The 19,228-nt window shown below is 39.3% G+C and overlaps 1 protein-coding gene across 1 annotated transcript in view; it reads left to right on the plus strand.

The window, feature by feature from the left end:
- Positions 1–19,228, plus strand: part of LOC122790509 — a 180,032-nt gene that overhangs the window by 26,072 nt on the left and 134,732 nt on the right. The gene's annotated exons all lie outside the window — the stretch shown is intronic.

The raw sequence follows: 19,228 nt of genomic DNA on the forward strand, positions 1-19,228 counted from the left end.
TCATAAATGTAAAAAGTGATATAGTTTCAAAAGGCTTTGCAAGTCTAAAGTGGCACATATTTTTATTAAAAGAGAGCATCCAAAGAAGCAAGTAGATCTGATAGAGAGCTGTGAGCAAACTTTATATACTGGTGGTGTCTCTGTGATTAATAAAACAGTTGGCACAACAGATTATCAGTTGGCAGCAAAGAGTGGAATATTTTGTACTGTTTGGATTAATGGGAAACCTGTAGAGCTTAAAGTAGACACTGTATGCAAGTGATATGTTGTATCAGCACAAATGCTTAACAAAGTAAAATCTGGTGAGATACTTCATTCAGCAAAGTGTACAACACTGGCTGCTTATGGTGGTGAAGAGATTCAGAGTGATGGCACAGTAGTTCTCACATGCCATTCTGCTGGGAACAGCTATGACTTGCAGTTTTATGTAGTCAAAAGACACATGCAGTCATTGTTAGGCCTCAAAGACAGTTTGAGAATGGGACTGATTTCATTTAATAAAGATGTCCACCATATAAGTCTGAACAACAATGATAGTTTTACACAGAATATTTTTAGGGAATATGCTGATGTTTTCACAGATGAGCCTGGCAAACTTCCAGTCACACATTCCATGAAAGTAAACCACAAAGTAAGCCCAGTTGTCAGACCAGCAAGAAAGGTTCTGGTAACAATGCAGAGCAAAGTAAAAGCAGAGCTTGACAAAATGGTGAATTTAGGTGTAACAATCCCAGTAAAAGAACCAATTGAATAGGTACCTTCCATGGCCATAGCTCATAAAAAAAGCTCAGATATTCGTATATGTATTGATCCGAGAGATTTAAACAAAACACTTAACTGCTGTCATCATCCAATGCGCACAGTAGAAGAAGTAGCCACTCTCATGCCAAATGCCACTGTTTTTCAGTCTTAGATGCAAAAAGTTTCTTTTGGCAAATTTCACTGGATCACAAATCTTCATTGTTAACCACTTTCAGTACGCCATTTGTAGATACAGATTCTCAAAAATGATATTTGGGATAAATTCTGCCAGTGAGGTATTTCAAAGTGCAATGGAGCAAATGTTTTCAGGTCATCCATGTGCTTTCATAGTAGACAACATTATTGTAGGAGCAATGGTGAAGTTGAATATGATAGAAATCTCAGGACAGTTCTAGACCATGCTGATGATATAAATCTTAAACTGAATCCTCGGAAATGTAAATTCAAACTGAAAGAAGTTACTAATGTGGGTCACTTGTTTACCAGTTCTGGCTTACAACCAGATCCATCTAAGCAAGCAGCAATTTTTGAGATGCCAGTTCCAGAAAATGTCACATCTTTGTTTTTTTGATATGGTCAACTGTTTAGGAAAGTTCATCCCAGATCTGAGTGAGCTTTCAGCATCATTACATGAGTTGACACACAAAATTGTAACCTGGTCCTGGTTGGAACACCACCGAAAAGCATTTGATGTTCTGAAACAGAAAATTGCTAGTCCACCCACATTGAGATATCATGATGTTCATAAACCAGTAACTCTTTCATGTGATGCTTCAAAGTATAGTCTTGGTGTAGCATGTCTTCAAGAAGGCATACCAGTAGCTGATGCGTTCAGAACTTTAACCCAAACTGAAATGCAGTATGCACAAATTGAAAAAGAGCTGTTGGCAGTAGTGTTCACATGTTCGAGGTTCAATGATATATTTATGGCAAACATATTCAAATAGAGACTGATCATCAGCCTCTAGTGACAATCCTGAAAAAAACAATGCATTCAGCCCCAGCATGCCTGCAACACATGACATTGCAAAAGTAAAATTGTAATATTGTGTATACAAATGGCACGTTATTATACCTGGCTGATGCTTTGTCAAGAGCACCCAGACAAACAACAGAACAGCATGACAATTAGAAAGCAGACTTTGAAGTCATGGAAGTCAACATTTTTTCCTCATTATGTCTTGATGAACAAAGAAATCACACATCTTCAGACCCAATTCTCCAGAAGCTTAAAAACATTATCAGTCAAGGATGGCCAACATGACAAGCCAGTTTACCACTTGACATTCAGCAGGATTTTCCTTACTGAGATGAACTCATGATGGAAGATGGAATCATCATGAAAGGTCCAAACGTGGTAATTCCTAAAGCATTACAACAGGAATATATCAACATTTATTTATTTGCAGTTTGATGACCGGGGAGGTCCACTGGGCTCAAAGAGCCCATTTTCAGTGGAGGCCCGGGGAGAAAAGCTCCACAATACAAAGTACAATACATAGTTGCAAATGTACCAGTTAAACAAGTTGTAACTAAGAATAGCAAAACTAAGCAAAGTTGAACTTCAACATGGAGAAAAATATATAATAAATGATTTACATGTTTACTGGTTGAGAACAGTAGTACAGAGTTATATTTGTACAGAGGTTTGAAATGTCTGAGAATGTTATAAAAGTAACATTAAAATAGGGTTAATCCTTGGTGTGTAAGGAAGAATGAACCTTATATGTAATGAATGTATTCATATATTAAGCAGGTTAGGTAGGTAGAGTGCAATTGTACTTCCATTTACAGGAGAGGTAAGGGTGAAGCTGGGTTTTGAAGAGTTCAAAGTTTTCAGAGATTTGTAGAGATGGAGGAAGTGAATTCCATTTTTTGGCTAAGGAAAAGGATAGGAGAAGCTGACCTGGGGGATGATTTGGTTTATCTACAGAGATTAGATTTTGGTGGGCAGATCTTAAGAGTTCTGTGTGGGGTGTATAATGGTAAGATGTTTGTTAGTGCTGGACATTTAGTTGGTTTAAAATCCTGCATCATGGTCACCCAGGTACTGATTCATCCAAAAGAAAGGAAAGAGGGATAGTATTTTGGCCTTCTATGTCAAAATATATAGAGAAGGAAACTCTAGCATGTTCTATTAACAAATCACACCAGCAAAAAGAACCACTTCAGCTAAACCAGATTCCTGATCTACCATGGTCGACAGTTGCTACTGATATTTCTGAATGGAATGGTCAAAATTATTTAGTGTTAGTAGACTCTTATTCAAATTGGTTTGAAATTGACCTCCTTCCTAACTTAACGTCCAGCACTGTCATTACGAAATTGAAGAGACATTTTTCTGTTCATAGTAGTCCACACAAAGTCATAGCTGACAATGGTGCACAGTTTACAAGTCAGCAGTTCAAGAATTTTGCTGAGGCTTGGGACTTTGTCCATGTTACTAGCAGTCCTGAGTATCCACAGTCCAATGGGTTAGCGGAACGTACGGTTCAAAGTGTGAAATGTTTGTTGGAGAAATCCAGAAGAGATAGTACCAATGTTTTTCTTAACCTACTTAATCTCAGAAACATTCCTTGAGATAATTTGCTTGGTTCACCTGCTCAGAGATTGATGGCTAGACAGACTAAAACAACTTTTCCAATCAGCAAGCAGTTATTGATTCCAAATGCAAAGAACAACAGAATGGTCAAGACTCAACTTTTGAAAAAAAATGCCAGTCACAAACCTTGTACTACAATAAATCCAACAAACCTCTTAGACCATTAAGACAAGGAGAGATTGTGAGAATGCAAACATATGACGAGTGGAAATTGTCAAGAATATTTGTGAAGAACTAAGATCTTATATCATACAATCTGAGGGAATAGATTTCAGAAGGAATGGAAGACACATATTGCTACTCTCCAAACCAGTGACACAGCAAATAGCCTGTACCAGAGACTCTATTTCTCAGAGCGACTCTACACTTGTTCAAATTTCAAAGGACAGTGTGCTTTCTTCAAGTAATCCTGATGTAATCCCAGAAGTTCTGATTGTAAAAGACTCCCAGAGACTGTCTGTTGCTAAACCCAGTCAAAGGTTTTATCTGGCCAGATTGGGTAAAATTTTCAGACCCATTTTAAAATACACAGTGGTTTGGACTTGAATTAATTTGTTGTTAAACGTTGCTATGATATCTAGATTGTAAAAATATCTTGTTCTCCTATTGCATGTTGAACAAATCAAAGATGGAGGATGTAGATCATTGTGTGTATTGTACCTAGTCAGCCACTGTAGCTAGATAGCCCATGCATATAAGTTACTGAGCACGTGCAAGGTCAGTGCCATTTTGTATAGTCAGCCAAAGTGAATGCAGGCATGAATGGAGATGCACATGCAAGTGTGTTTGAAGTAATGAGTCAGTCAGTTAGCTTAAGTATATGCTCCAGCTACAGCTCCGATGTGTTTATGTACAGTAAACAACTTGAACCCATCACAGTGCCTCAGTGTCTCATTTGAATATACCACATAAAATGACAGTAAGTGAGGCAAATGGGTATCTTATAGGATAGTAAATGATGGAGGTGTGACCTTTAGATGTTTTGGAACTGTTCCAAAGTTCAGGCTTATTGGATCTTTATATCCACAAAGGTCAGTGATATTTTTGGAACCATGTTGATCTCAGACAGGGATAGGGTTGCTACCTTTCATTGTGACTAAAACCAGAGTAAAGCCGAACCCCTCGCGTCACCAGTAACCCCACCCATCCCACCCCTCTCCTGCCCACATTCCACCCATTTTGTGATGTCATGATGACATCATACACCAGGGAACGCCCTATTTTCTGTTCCTGCAACATGCTTTCGGCTGAGTTACTATGCCTTTCTGTAAAAAAGCATAGTAAATTAGCCAATTTACAAACTATGATAGTCTGTTTCCTTTTTGAAACAGAATACTGGAGTTTGTACAGTGTTTTCCAGACTACAGGAGAATCAGTTTTTTTAATGGATAGTCTGGAAAAAAACAGAGGGGTGGCAACCCTAGGCAGGGAGTTTTGGATTTTTGGTATATACCCTTGCATACCTCTCAGCTGTCCAGATTTTCACAAAAATGTCCAGATTTTTGCCTCTTATTTTTGGTCTGTTCCTTATAAAATCTGTGTTTTTTTTTCTGGCAAATCAAAGAGGATTAAAGTCACTAAATAATGGCAGTCATTTGAGTTTCAGACTTCATATCCTTCAGAAAGTATATGATAATGGAAAAGCTGTCATTCTAGCAACTTTCTAAGTTTATAGGAACAATATTTTAAATCTGTCACTATTTTGGGGCCTTTGTGTTCTCATTATGCCTGACTTTGTCCAGATGCCTTGTGTTAAGAAGTTGAGAGGTATGTACCCTCAGCTTAATGCTATTGAAAGACAATGTACTGATATTTATTGGGGTTTTGCTATATGTTAACCAATGGAAGCATAGATCCATATTAAGTTAAACAAATTTACACAATTTTATGAGACATCACTTGCGGAAAATCATTCATTTAAGTACAGAGGGGGTTCTCATGGACTCCCCCACTCTTTGGAAAAAAGTTGAGTGACTCTTTTGATTATAATGTGTAGCTTCTGTTTTTCCTCAGTGCAGTCAGGATATATAGTTATATTGTATAATGTTAGTATTTTTATTGTTTGATATGTTGGGAATTGTTGGACTGTATGCTGTTAGCATTTTTATTAATTGTTTGATATGTTGGGAATTGTTGGACTGTATGCTGTTAGTATTTTTATTAATTGTTTGATATGTTGGGAATTGTTGGACTGTTTGATGTTAGTATTTTTATTAATCGTTTGATATGTTGGGAATTGTTGGACTGTTTGATGTTAGTATTTTTATTAATTGTTGGATATGTTGGGAATTGTTGGACTGTTTGATGTTAGTACTTTTATTAATTGTTGGATATGTTGGGAATTGTTGGACTGTTTGATGTTAGTATTTTTATTAATTGTTGGATATGTTGGGAATTGTTGGACTGTTTGATGTTAGTATTTTTATTAATTGTTGGATATGTTGGGAATTGTTGGACTGTATGATGTTAGTATTTTTATTAATTGTTTGATATGTTGGGAATTGTTGGACTGTTTGATGTTAGTATTTTTATTAATTATTTGATATGTTGGGAATTGGACTGTTTGATGTTAGTATTTTTATTAATTGTTGGACATGTTGGGAATTGTTGGACTGTATGATGTTAGTATTTTTATTAATTGTTGGACATGTTGGGAATTGTTGGACTGTTTGATGTTAGTATTTTTATTAATTGTTGGACATGCTGGGAATTGTTGGACTGTTTGATGTTAGTATTTTTATTAATTGTTGGATATGTTGGGAATTGTTGGACTGTTTGATGTTAGTATTTTTATTAATTGTTGGATATGTTGAGAATTGTTGGACTGTTTCATGTTAGTATTTTTATTAATTGTTTGATATGTTAGGAATTGTTGGACTGTTTGATGTTAGTATTTTTATTAATTGTTGGACATGTTGGGAATTGTTGGACTGTTTGATGTTAGTATTTTTATTAATTGTTGGATATGTTGGGAATTGTTGGACTGTTTGATGTTAGTATTTTTATTTATTGTTGGATATGTTGGGAATTGTTGGACTGTTTGCTGTTAGTATTTTTATTAATTGCTGGGCATGTTGGGAATTGTTGGACTGTTTGATGTTAGTATTTTTATTAATTGTTGGATATGTTGGGAATTGTTGGACTGTTTGATGTTAGTATTTTTATTAATTGTTGAATATGTTGGGAATTGTTGGACTGTTTGATGTTAGTATTTTTATTAATTGTTTGATATGTTAGGAATTGTCGGCCTGTTTGATGTTAGTATTTTTATTAATTGTTTGATATGTTAGGAATTGTTGGACTGTTTGATGTTAGTATTTTTATTAATTGTTGGACATGTTGGGAATTGTTGGACTGTTTGATGTTAGTATTTTTATTAATTGTTGGATATGTTGGGAATTGTTGGACTGTTTGATGTTAGTATTTTTATTAATTGTTGGATATGTTGGGAATTGTTGGACTGTTTGATGTTAGTATTTTTATTAATTGTTGGATATGTTAGGAATTGTTGGACTGTTTGATGTTAGTATTTTTATTAATTGTTGGATATGCTGGGAATTGTTGGACTGTTTGATGTTAGTATTTTTATTAATCGCTGGATATGTTGGGAATTGTTAAACTGTTTGATGTTAGTATTTTTATTAATTGTTGGATATGTTGGGAATTGTTGGACTGTTTGATGTTAGTATTTTTATTAATTGTTGGATATGTTGGGAATTGTTGTACTGTTTGATGTTAGTATTTTTATTAATTGTTGGATATGTTAGGAATTGTTGGACTGTTTGATGTTAGTATTTTTATTAATTGTTGGGTATGCTGGGAATTGTTGGACAGTTTGATGTTAGTATTTTTATTAATTGTTGGATATGTTGGGAATTGTTGGACCCCTGAATCTGTATATAGTTTTGGGATTGTTATATTTTACTTTTTCTTTTTCTGGTTTGCTAGTTGGATTGCTTAATGTTCAGTTGCACTGTGGAAATTGTGTTGCTGTTACTTGTGGTATTTAATATAATTTAGAAGTAAAGTGAAAAAATACAGAGGTTTCCTATGATTTTTCAGGGCCCCTCCTACAAATCTCCAAAATCCTCTTTTCCTCTAAAAAACAGCAGGAACAATCCCTGCCTTCTCTAGCCCAACAGAGAACCAAAACAAGAAAAAAAGGAGGGTAATAAGGTGAACCAAGACCTTTTTGTCTAAAATGACACTATAATACTTCAGAATGACTATTACCACCATTCTTACCCACCCACCACCCCTCCTGCCTCATTTCTCAGAATCTGTCCCAGAAACTGGCTCTGTATATTCCCCTTTGGCAAAAGATTGTTCCAAACATAGGTCCATATCAAAATTTCGAAGAAGTACAACACTGAACATTAAAACATCAAATCCAGAACATCGAATGTTGAAAATAGCAAAGCCCGAGAGCATTAAAATCTTACCTAGGGCAAGATTTTGGTGGGCCGTTCCGTGGCTTCGCTATTTCCTCCACTGTGGTGTGAGACTTACGGACCTTAGGGTTAGGTTGCAGGTTAAGGTAAGTGGATAGTTAGTAATGTATGTGTGGTTTAGTGTGGGGTTGGGTTTTGTTACCTGTATGTGTGTGGTTTATTTATTTTGGTGTGCTTGTTTTGTGTGTATGTTTCTTGGAACAGCAATTTTTTTCCCTGGGAAAAAAATTGCTATTCTGAGCATTCGATGTTTTCAATATTCGAAATTCCAAGTTCGGACATATGGTGTTCGACATTTTGGAATTTTGAGTATATGATATAGACCCCCAGACTCTTGGGTGTTAAGAGTAGTTCAGGATGGACACAGTTGGCATTAGATATAAATGCTTTCTTTCAGGGTAAGTGGAAGAGATTTTATTTTAGTATTTTAGAAAAAGTAGACAAGAACCCCAGAGCTTGATGTTGGGAAGTCCCTCTTGAGGATGTATTGGCAGACTATGTTAGATCCTAGAAATATCCCTGGGCTAAATAAACATACATTCATTATTCCTGTACTTAAAATGAGATCATTTAGGTTATGACATATTAGCAATACTTACACTGTTTTTATTCATTATTTGCTATAAAGTTATTTATGAACCACACTATTCAGTCATTTATATATACACATATCCATGTTGTTGATGCTTTGATACATTTTATGTTATTTTTTTTGTATTTATTTATGTTTAATAAAGATAATTAGATAAGGAAAAATACTATCACAATAGATCCATAATTAGTATGTTGAGATTGTACAAACTTAGATTTGTTAAAAACTTACTGATTAGAATATTGATTTTAGTGAACAAAGGTTTAAAAATTTTGATTTCTTTGTGTGGGATCATTAGTGGTAACGTCACTTTACAATTTGTATTGAATGATGATATACAAACTGGTATAGCTATAAATGGACTTGGCACCAATTTTAAACTAGTTATGAAGCAGTCTTTTTGGACAACTGATGAAAGTGTGCTAGTCAGTTTGGTATTTGTACAAAAAGTTCACTCAACTTGCTATTTATATTCTATTAAAATGGTTGGTACAGGACTTTTTGTGGCTTCAGTTCAGCAGTTTTTGTGTGGGTTTTAAGTTGCACTTACCCATAAAAGTAGCTGTTTGAATTCCTCACAGTTGCGGTACCCACACCCACCAGCCATCCCCTTACTTCATAGATTCATAGGTGTGTACTAGGCTAATGGTCCTGGAGCCTTTACAAGCCTAGCCCATAGGATTACCCTGGCATCGTGCCACCCGACCTTAGTTCCTAGTGCCTCTGTTGAGTAGAGCCACTGGAGTGATCCCCGGGATGAAGTTTCTATTTACCATCCACTCATTAAGATTTCTCTTGAAGAGGGCCAGTGAGGTGCTCTGATTGACATGTATGGGAAGTCTATTCCATAGTATGGGCAGTCTCTGGGTTATGAACCTATCCCTCCAGCATGTTCTGTTGATTGTGGTAATGAGGTTGAGGTCACTGGAGCATGTGATGCGGAGGGATTGGGATTTCTTTAGCTGTAGCATTCTAACAGAGCTGGGTCAGACATGGCTTTGTAAGTCAAGCAGAGATCGCCTCTAAGTAGGCGATATGGGACAGAGAATAGTTGGAGTTTTTTGAGTCTGTTCATATAGGACAAGTGTTTAAGGCCTAGGATCCTCTTTGTAAGGTATTTTTGAGGCCTCTCCAGTTGTTACAGGTGTCTAGTGAGGTACATGCCAAATGGTGCATTGCACTCAAAGATTGGCCTAATGAAGGAAGAGTACAAAGAGATAATGACCTATTTCTTCCTGGATGCAAACCCTTAGTAATTAGATGTGCCACATGGAAGGACTTTCTGACCACAGTGGCAATGTGGTGGTAAAAAGAGAGGTTGCTGTCAACTTGTGTTCCTAGATCTTTTATAATGCCTTCTGTGTACATTGGACTACCATCGATGTGGTAATTCAAGGGAACCAGGTTTTTCCCAAGAGGGATGCCAACACATTTTTTGGCATTGAGCTTAAAGCCATGGTTCTGACACCAGTCGTGGTCTCATTGATGCCTTTCTGTAGGATGTCAACATCAATTGGGGAGTGAATAATAGCTCCCAACATGCAATCGTCTGCGAACGGTGTCAGCCAGAATCCCTTCATGTTGGCCTGGACTTCAGAGAAGTAGATACCAAACAGGAGAGGACCCAGGACTGAACCCTGTGGGACTCCACTCATGACTGGTCGACAGTCTGACTTGGAGTCAGCTACTTTTACACTGTGGGTTCTTATCTGTGAGCCAGTTTGCAACCTACCTAGTGATATAGGGGTTGATGCCTAGCTTACTGAGTTTTTCTAGGATTCCTGAGTGGGTAATGGTATCAAAGGCCTTGGCCAGATCAAGGTAGGCTATATGAACCACCTTGCCTTCATCCACTGCTCTGGTGACTGATTCAAAGAAGTCAACCAAGTTGAGCAGGCATGATCTACCCTTCACAAAACCAAACTGTGTAGGATCCAGAGTTTGGAGATTCAGTATATCCTTGTTTATTAGGTCCATGATGATCTGTTCTATAACTTTGCATATCAGAATTGTCAGGCTAATGGGGCAATAGTTCTCAGGGTCTGTAGTCACTCCTCCCTTGTGGAGAGGGATGACTGTAGCAGTGCGCCATTTGGTAGGGACAAAGCCTGAAGTGAGGCTGTGATTAAACAGGGCACACAGGTGAGAGATATTGTCAGGTCCCATAGAAGCTGTATTCTTGGCCTTGGACAGAGCTGTTTTAACCTGTGCAGTAGTAATACTGGGTGCCTGGCAATCTACTGGTATTGTGATTGGTCCTTTGTGGGAGGAGAGAGGGGTAAAGTTGGCACTGAATCTTGCTCAGTATAGGAGGTATCATTGTGAGTAGCTCAGAGCAAATCAGGGTATTGCCGTGGAGATTCTTTATATAACTATAGAAGGCCTTGTGATTATCTTTACTAACTGCTGCAATTCTGTTTTCATAGCTATCTTTAGAGGATTTGATGAGGGATCTCAACATTTTGTTGAGGCTGATAAGGGAGTTTTTCTTATGGATATAGTTATTTGTTGGGTATAAAGTAATTTGTTATGATATAATTTAGAGGTTCAGCATGAGTATGTACATTCTTTACTTTTGGGCAGGGTAGTCCTGAAGAAATCTACACTCTGACTGCTGATGTCCCTCCACAAGTTGACCAGTCAGCAGAGTGAAGGTGTTAAAGGAACCAGAACTGTTAAAAGCTGATGGTTATGTGCTGGGTAGGACCCCTATAGTCTAAAGGCTACTACAATGGTGAGGCATTGGGACAGCTATCAAATGAACTGGGTACTGTCGTGATCACACTGTGTGCTAACAGGAGCGAATTAGGTATTATAAATAAAGTGCAGCTGTTGGGGCAGTTTGCTGAACAAAAGCAAACACACATAATTTTGCTAACTGTCCCTTTTCAATGACTAAACTCGAAATGCCAGAACACTTCTCTTTTGAAGTGCCAAAAGTAACATCTTTTCATGTAGGTTACTGAGTTGGAGAGGGGGATTTGTTTTCCATAGAGCTTCTCCTCTTCTCAGGCAATCTGTATCTTTAAATATGTTGCTATAGTGTATTTTCAAGTAGGGGGAGGAGTCAGATGCAGCAGGAACACCTACAAATAATGAATTCTTTTAGCAACACCACCATGAATAATATATAAAGCATATTAAATGGAGACAGAAGTAACAGAAAAGTACAGGAGTAACAACTCTATTCATAGTTTCATAGTAGTGTACTAGGCTATCTGCCCGGGGGCATTTACAAGCCTAGCCAACAGTGATGTGGCTTTACGCCACCCCATACTATGTAGTTGCGCCTCTCTAGTAGTGACACATGTGGAACCCCATTATTTAGTAAACTATACCTCTGTCTAGTAGTGACACTGAGGTCACTCCCGGGGTAAACTTGCGATCTCCCATCCATGCATCGAGATTTTTCTTGAACAGTGCCAATGAAGGGCTCTGTCTCACGTGAACTGGGATTTTGTTCCAGAGTATGGGTAACCTCTGTGTTATGAATCTATCCCTCCAGTCTGTTCTATTCATGTTTGTGCAGAGGTTGAAATCTTTAGCTCGTGTGGCTCTGGTGGATTTGGATTTTTTGAGATGAAGCATGTCCATCAATTCCTGGTTGGACATGGCCCTGTATGTTAGGCACAAATCACCTCTGAGCAGGCGGTATGCTACTGAATAGAGCTGGAGTTTCTTTAATCTAGCTGGATAAGGCACATGTTTTAGACCTATGATCCTCTTGGTGAGGTACTTCTGGGGTCTTTCCAGTTGCTGCATGTGCCGGGTGAGATACATCCCAAATGGAGCATTATATTCGATCATGGGCCTGATGAGGGAGGAATACAGAGGTACAATGACCTCCTTTGATCTGGATGAGAATCCCTTCATGATGAGATGGGCTAGGTAGAAAGTCTTTCTGACCACTTTGGCAACATGGTTGTCAAAGGAGAGGTCACTATCGACTTGAGTCCCCAGGTCTCTGATTACATCTTCTGTATTCAGTGGGTTATTGTCTACGTGATAGTTTGTGGGTACTTTGTTTTCCCAAAGGGGATGACTATACATTTTGGCGTTAAGTTTGAGGCCATGATTCCGGCACCAGTTGTCCGTTTCAGTGAGACCTTTCTGTAGGATGTGTGTGTCAGCAGGTGAATCCACTATGGCGCCTAGTTTGCAGTCATCTGCAAACTTTGTCAGCCATAATCCTTCCATGTTTGCTTTCACATCTGAAAAATAAATGCGAATAGGAGTGGACCCAAGACTGAGCCCTGTGGGACACCACTTGTGACGGGTTTTGAGTCTGACATGGCTCCAGCAATTTTAACCTTATGGGTTCTGTTTTTAGCCAATTTGCTACCCATCTTGTGACATATGGATTTACATTTAGGCTGCTGAGCTTGTCGATGATGCCAGAGTGTGGTATTGTGTCAAAGGCCTTAGCCAAGTCCAAATAGGCAGTGTGGACAGCCTTGCCCTCATCGATGGCACTAGTGACTGTCTCAAAGAAGTCAACCAGGTTTAAGAGGCAGGATCTGCCTTTTACAAAACCGGACTGTGGGATCAAGGGTCTGCAGATCACCAATGTCGCCATTTATGAGTTCCATGATGATCCTTTCCATAGCCTTACAGATGAGGCTGGTCAAACTTATGGGCGGTAGTTACCTGGGTCAGTTGAATTTCCCCTTTATGGAGTGGGACCACTGTTGCTGTCGCCAGTGTTCAGGTACATATCCTGTAGTGAAGCTAAGATTGAATAGAGTTCTTAGGGGCGGGTTTAGTTCATCTTGGAGTTCACGTAACACGCAACCGGGATACCATCGGGTCCCATAGATGCTGTGGTTTTCGCCTTGTTGAGTGCTGATTTCACCTGTGTGTCTGTGATGACAGGTAGGTTACATTCAGCAGGGATAGTTACTTCATCTTTAGGGGTGAGGGAGGGAGAAATTTGCACTGAACCTATCTGCCAGAATGTTGGCAATGTCAGTAGGGTCAGTGAATTTTTTGTTATTGTGTACCAGCTCAGAGCATATCTGAGAATTTCCTCCCAAGGTTCTGACATAATTGAAGAAGGCTTTATGATTGTCTTTGGTATCCTTGGCAATCTTTTTCTCAAAGTTTGCTTTAGATGTTTTTATGAGAGAGCGTAGTTTTTTACTTGTGCTGATCAGAGAAGCCTTTCCCTTGTGGGATTTGGCTCTGTCCTGCAGCAGCTTCCTTCTTTTGTTGTACAGTTTGTTTATAGCCGGGGTCCACCAAACCGGGCGTTTTCCCTTGGTGGAGAGGGTCTTGGTTTTAGTTGGGATTGCCTGATCCATGCATTCCTGGAGATGTCCATAGAAGGCTTTTGTGAAGGATTCAGCATTTTGGGATGTGGTTTCCATTGACCCAGTAGGCTTAAAGGATATCATTTCCGACTTAAGGAGCTCAAAGTCAGCTTTTGAGAAGTTTTTCACTGTAGTCTTTTGTTCTGGGGGTGGGGGTGGTATATGTACATCCAACGTGATCAGTTTATGATCAGATCTTACTAGTGAGGGGTTTATATCCGGAGCATTTGGACCCCATGTTTGTGATAATCAGGTCAAGTATATTATCTCTCCTCGTAGGAGAGGTGACCAGTTGCTCCATAGCATTTGAGTTTATGAATTCCAGGAATCTTTGGGCCAGGGTGTTAGGGCTAGAATAGTGGGCCCAGTCTATGTTGGGGTAATTGAAGTCACCCAATATGATGGTGTTTGGTGTGACATTCATATCCTCCAGTGTTTTCAGGAATGCTTGATGGGATTCCTGGGATTGGGAGGGTGTTCTATAACATGCGACCAGTTGTATGGCAGTTTTACCTATGGTGAGTAAAACTTGTATGGTTTCTGATGCTTCATGAGCAGCCACCAATCGAGAGGTGTAGGTGTCTTTTATGAAAATGGACACTCCCCCTCCCTTTGTGGTTTGACCTGGAACTTGAGGCCGAAATGCATGATATGAGGTATAGCCTGGTAGTGCTGGAGTACTCTCAGGAGCCTTGAACCAGGTTTCAGTTACTGCACAGACATCGATGTTCTCCATACTGAGAAGTGCTTCGAGTGCCTGCATCTTGAGATTTAGACTTCTGGCGTTGAGCAGCATTACCCTTAATTTTTTTCCATTTTTGTTTTATGGTGTTGATTTGTCCTTTGAGCATTGCCTAAAAAGGCACTATGGGGTGGCAAGAGCCTTGGCCAGTATCCGAAGCCCAGTGGTGACAGGTGCAAGCCATCCCTTGAAGCAACGTGGCTTGTCCAGCATATCATCCCAGGCTGACAGACATTGGATCCCCCTAGAATGACACCAGTGATTAAGCCAATTGTTAAAACTGATCATTTTGTCTTTGTACTGAGGCATCATTCTTGGTGAAGGCAGGATGCTGCTCAGGTCAGGGTCATACCAGTCTGCGCTACATAATCGTCGAGCTCCTCAATGTCGCCTTTCGTGTAATCCACGGAGGTATCTCTCAGGTCATTCACACCCGCATGGACAATGACTGAATCATATTTGTACTTGCTTTGGAGTGACCTGAGTGCGTGTGTAATGTGGCGGATCCTAGCCCCCGATAGGCAGCTCACCGTTACCCTCTCCTTATTCAGCCTGGTAAGTGGAACATCGGTGTGTCTGACTATAGAGTCACCTATTACTAATGTCTCTGGCATAGTATTTTGCCTTAGGGGCTGTGAATGTGTGACACACCTGTTGCTTGAGGTATGTGTTGTAGGTGTTTTGTTTTGTGAGGGTGTATTTCTGGGTGTCTGCTTTGGAGGCCTCTGTTGTTTTGTAAGTTTTTACAAGAGCCTCCGAGTATGTCTTTGTGTTTTATGTGTTTGGTTTGCATTGGTGGTGGTTATATGTGTGACTGGTTTTGCTTTGGGTGTGGGTACCATCTCTTCCTGACTGGTCTTGCCAGTCCTGAGTTGAGAGAGTTCAGCCTCCAGTCTGGCTATATAGTTGCATCTCTCACAAGTATATGTGTTAGTAGGAAGGAGGAGAGGGTTGTCTGTGTACATGAGACAATTGTAACATTGTCTTAAGATTCCCAGATTAACCAGCTGAACAAGAGAGGATGCTAGTGGTCTACCACTCGACATACTAGAATATTTTAAGGAGTGTTGTGCCTTTAAGGGAAGTGGATATTCACAGGGGTAGTGGATACCTGTAGTGCTTACTTTAGGGTAAGAGTGCTTGGTTTTATGAGTGCTTGCTAAGGATAGAAGTTCGAAAACAAGTGCTGATATATACAGCTAGATAGACTGAGTAGAGTTTCTAAGGGAAAAATTGAAGAGCAGACTTGGCGGAGCCAAAAAGTTAAAACCTGTATAGAATAGTTTACACCTGTATAACCGCTGCTGCGCTTAGGTGCCCGACCGCAAAAGCGCGCAAAACGCCCTGAGGCGGATTTTTATACAGGGAACTTGAAAAGAGCTGGAAATGGTCCAAGGCAACCAATGAATTACAGCTCAAGTGCTGAGATCACTTCCCCCAGGGACAGATAGGCTGCTCAAGGCCCCCCACTCCCACTGGTGAGCTCAGAAACTTCCTTCTATCCAAGTAAGGCAATGGCCAACACAGGAACTACACACAGCCCAGAATACAGCAAAGCCTGTATACTGGTCTTAACTAGTCGAGCAAAGGCGGGAAAACAAGGAGTATTTTTTTTTTTTGTTTTTGTTTTTTTAGAGAAGAACACAGAAATGCAGTCAGGCAAACAGTAAAAACGATTAACACAGGCTAGCACACTTAGTGAGCAGCCTCAACAATTAAATTATCAAAAAACGGTAATATTAGTGTGAATTCGTATGATATACAAAACATTTTGTTTAAGAATTGTTTTTTTGTGACAAGTAACGCATTAGTTTGCAATAAATTGGGCGAAAAAACATCTGTGGTGTTCAGGAGGGGTAAGAACATTAAGGACTTTTTGCAGGGCAGTTCCTTTGATGAGTTCAGTGCTAGATCTAGGGGCTCGTTTTCTTGTGGAGCTTGTAATTTTTGTACACATATAAAAACTGGTAGTACATTCTGTATAGCAGGTAGGAAATATATGCTTTGTCATCGAATCAAGTGCGATACTAAATCTATGATTTACATTGCATTTTGTTCTTGCTGCCCAGCATTCTACGTCGGTAAGACGGACAGAAGATTTAAGGACAGGATTTACCAGCACTTATATGCTGTCAAAAATAAGAAGAGTGAAAATGCATTGGCCAAACATATTTGTTCCTTTCCAGGGCATGCTTTTACTTTTATGGGTATTAACCATCTACCACCATCTCTCAGGGGTGGTCCTACTGCTATAATGCTTGAAACTCGTGAGCTTCTTTGGCAACTCAAACTTGACGCATTTAACCCGCCAGGGTTAAATGAGAGTTGTAATATTGCCCCTTATCTCAAACTGAAATCGTATATGAGATAAGTTTTCAGTTTTTCATTCTACACTTGTTTACTTTCACTATGTATCTCATTTCATATTTCATGGAATGTTCCTCTGGTATGGAGTACATGTGTAGGATTGGCTATTGGTGGCTTACTTTTTGTAAGTACTTTTAAACATGATGATGTCCACATTGTACATACTTTGTGTGTGTTTTGGTTTCTTATTTATTATTTTCAAGACCCTCCCACCCCCTTCCCCCCCCTTTTTTTTTTTTTTTTGGATGGTGTAATTTAGTTGGACTGTTTGGTGAGTAAACAAAAACAAAATAAAAATAAAAATATATTTTTTTTGATTTACAAGTCAGTCCTCTAATAGATGGATACCTATATCTTAATTATGTGAGGTTTTGTATTTTCTTTTTACTGATGTATAGGTATCTTTATATATGCCACGATTGTTTTATATACTGTTTGTTACATTGCATTTATGCAGAGTATAAAGTGGCTGCTGTGAAATGTTGTATTACCACATCTGAAAAGGGTGCCTGCAAAAGCCACTTGAAACAAGCTTTTTACGGTTGCAGTGTCAATTTAAAAATAAGGGGCTGTTGCCTTTTTATTAGTAATTGCCTTTTATTAGTAATTGCTTTTAATCAATTGTGTATTTAAGGAGCGTTTCATTTGCGCTCTTTGTTACCTCTGAAGAAGCCACCTTGTGTGTGTGGCGAAAACGCTGTTTCATTGTTAAAACAAAATAAATTGCGTTCAGGTTTTAAAAGTTTGTCTCTTCATTTTGGGATCATTTCTTTTTAAACCCATTTAACATAGCGAGACAGTTTAAAAAAAAAAGCAATGGAGATCGCAAGATCTCCGTTGCTTTTTACTGTTTCGCTATGTTAAATGGGTTTAACATAGCGAGACAGCTTTACAATAAGCAAAGGAGATCTCCGTTGCTTATTTTAAAGCTGTCTCGCTATGTTAAACCCATTTAACATAGCGAAACAGTGCTTTTGCCTACAGCTTTGATGTACTGCGTAGGCATGCGCAGTACATCAGAACTGCCGCAGAATACCAGACAGCTGCGGAAGGGCAGTAAAGAGGCATTATGCAATGCCATTTTTTAAGAAAAGTAATTATTTATTTTCTTAAATAATGTCATTGTATAATAGCAATAACCCACTTCTGGGTGTGGGTAATGCTGGATTTACCCACGGTTGGCTTTGTTTGGTCCCGAGGGCGAACCACGCCAACCGTGGGTAAATCCAGCATTACCCACACCCAGGCGTGGGTTATTGCTATAATCATTTAGTTTGGCATAAACCTTCTTCAGAGTACTGTATTGGTCAAGTTAAATACGTAAAAGTACTTTTAGCATAAGAGTCCAAAATAATACACAAAACAGAAAGAACTAAGTACCTAGTGAGACATATAGTCTACTCTGTAATAACTAAAAAGTAATTATGAGGGAGTGTGCCTTCCTGAAGGACGGAGTGTTTTTCTCCCACTCGTGTTCCAATCAAACATTCATCACAAACTTCATATAGAGACAGAAATGAGTGCATGTAGAGGTCATAATGGGCAACATTTCCAATGCATCTTAAGAAGTTTTAGTAATACATGACACACACACACACACACACACACACACACACACACACACACACACACACACACACACACACACACACACACACACACACACACACACGCCATACCTCTCTACTGTCCAGATTTTCGGCTTATTTTTTTGGTCTGTTCCACATAAAACTGGTGGTTTTCTGGGAAATCACTGGATGAGTTGAGGACTGAAGTCACTTAATCTTCTTCTTGCTTTTCCCAGTTAGGGGTCACCACAGCAGGTCATCTGTCTGCTCATGATTGGCAGCAGAGTTTTACAGTGTCGAGTTGCCAGCACTGTGCCCAACCTTCCACAAAAAGCACACACACCTTGGGCCAGTTTAGTGTCCAATCCACCTACAGCATGTCTTTGGGATGTGCGAGGAAACCCATGCAACAACAGGGAGGACATGCAGACTCCACACAGAAGAGACTCCAGCTGAGGATCAAACTGGAGAGCCTCTTGCTGTGAGGCGGCAACGCTAACCGCTGCACCACCACCGCCACCCTACTGAACTCACTTAATAATGATATATATTTGAGATTCAGATTTCAAATCCTTCCACAAATGTATGTTAAAACAAGTCCTGTTACTCTAGCAATGTTCTAAGTTTATAAGAGCAGTATTTAAAATATGTCCCTATTTTTGGGCCTTTGTCCCCTATTTTGTTGGGCTTTGTCCAGCTTTCTTGCACTATGAGGTTGACAGGTTTGACACACACACACACACACACACACACACACACACACACACACACACACACACACACACACACACACACACACACACACACACACACACACACACACACACACACACAC

The sequence above is a fragment of the Protopterus annectens genome, chromosome 16.part0 (assembly GCF_019279795.1).
Source record: "Protopterus annectens isolate FY-2018-M chromosome 16.part0, PAN1.0, whole genome shotgun sequence".
In the NCBI taxonomy this organism is placed as follows: domain Eukaryota; kingdom Metazoa; phylum Chordata; order Ceratodontiformes; family Protopteridae; genus Protopterus; species Protopterus annectens.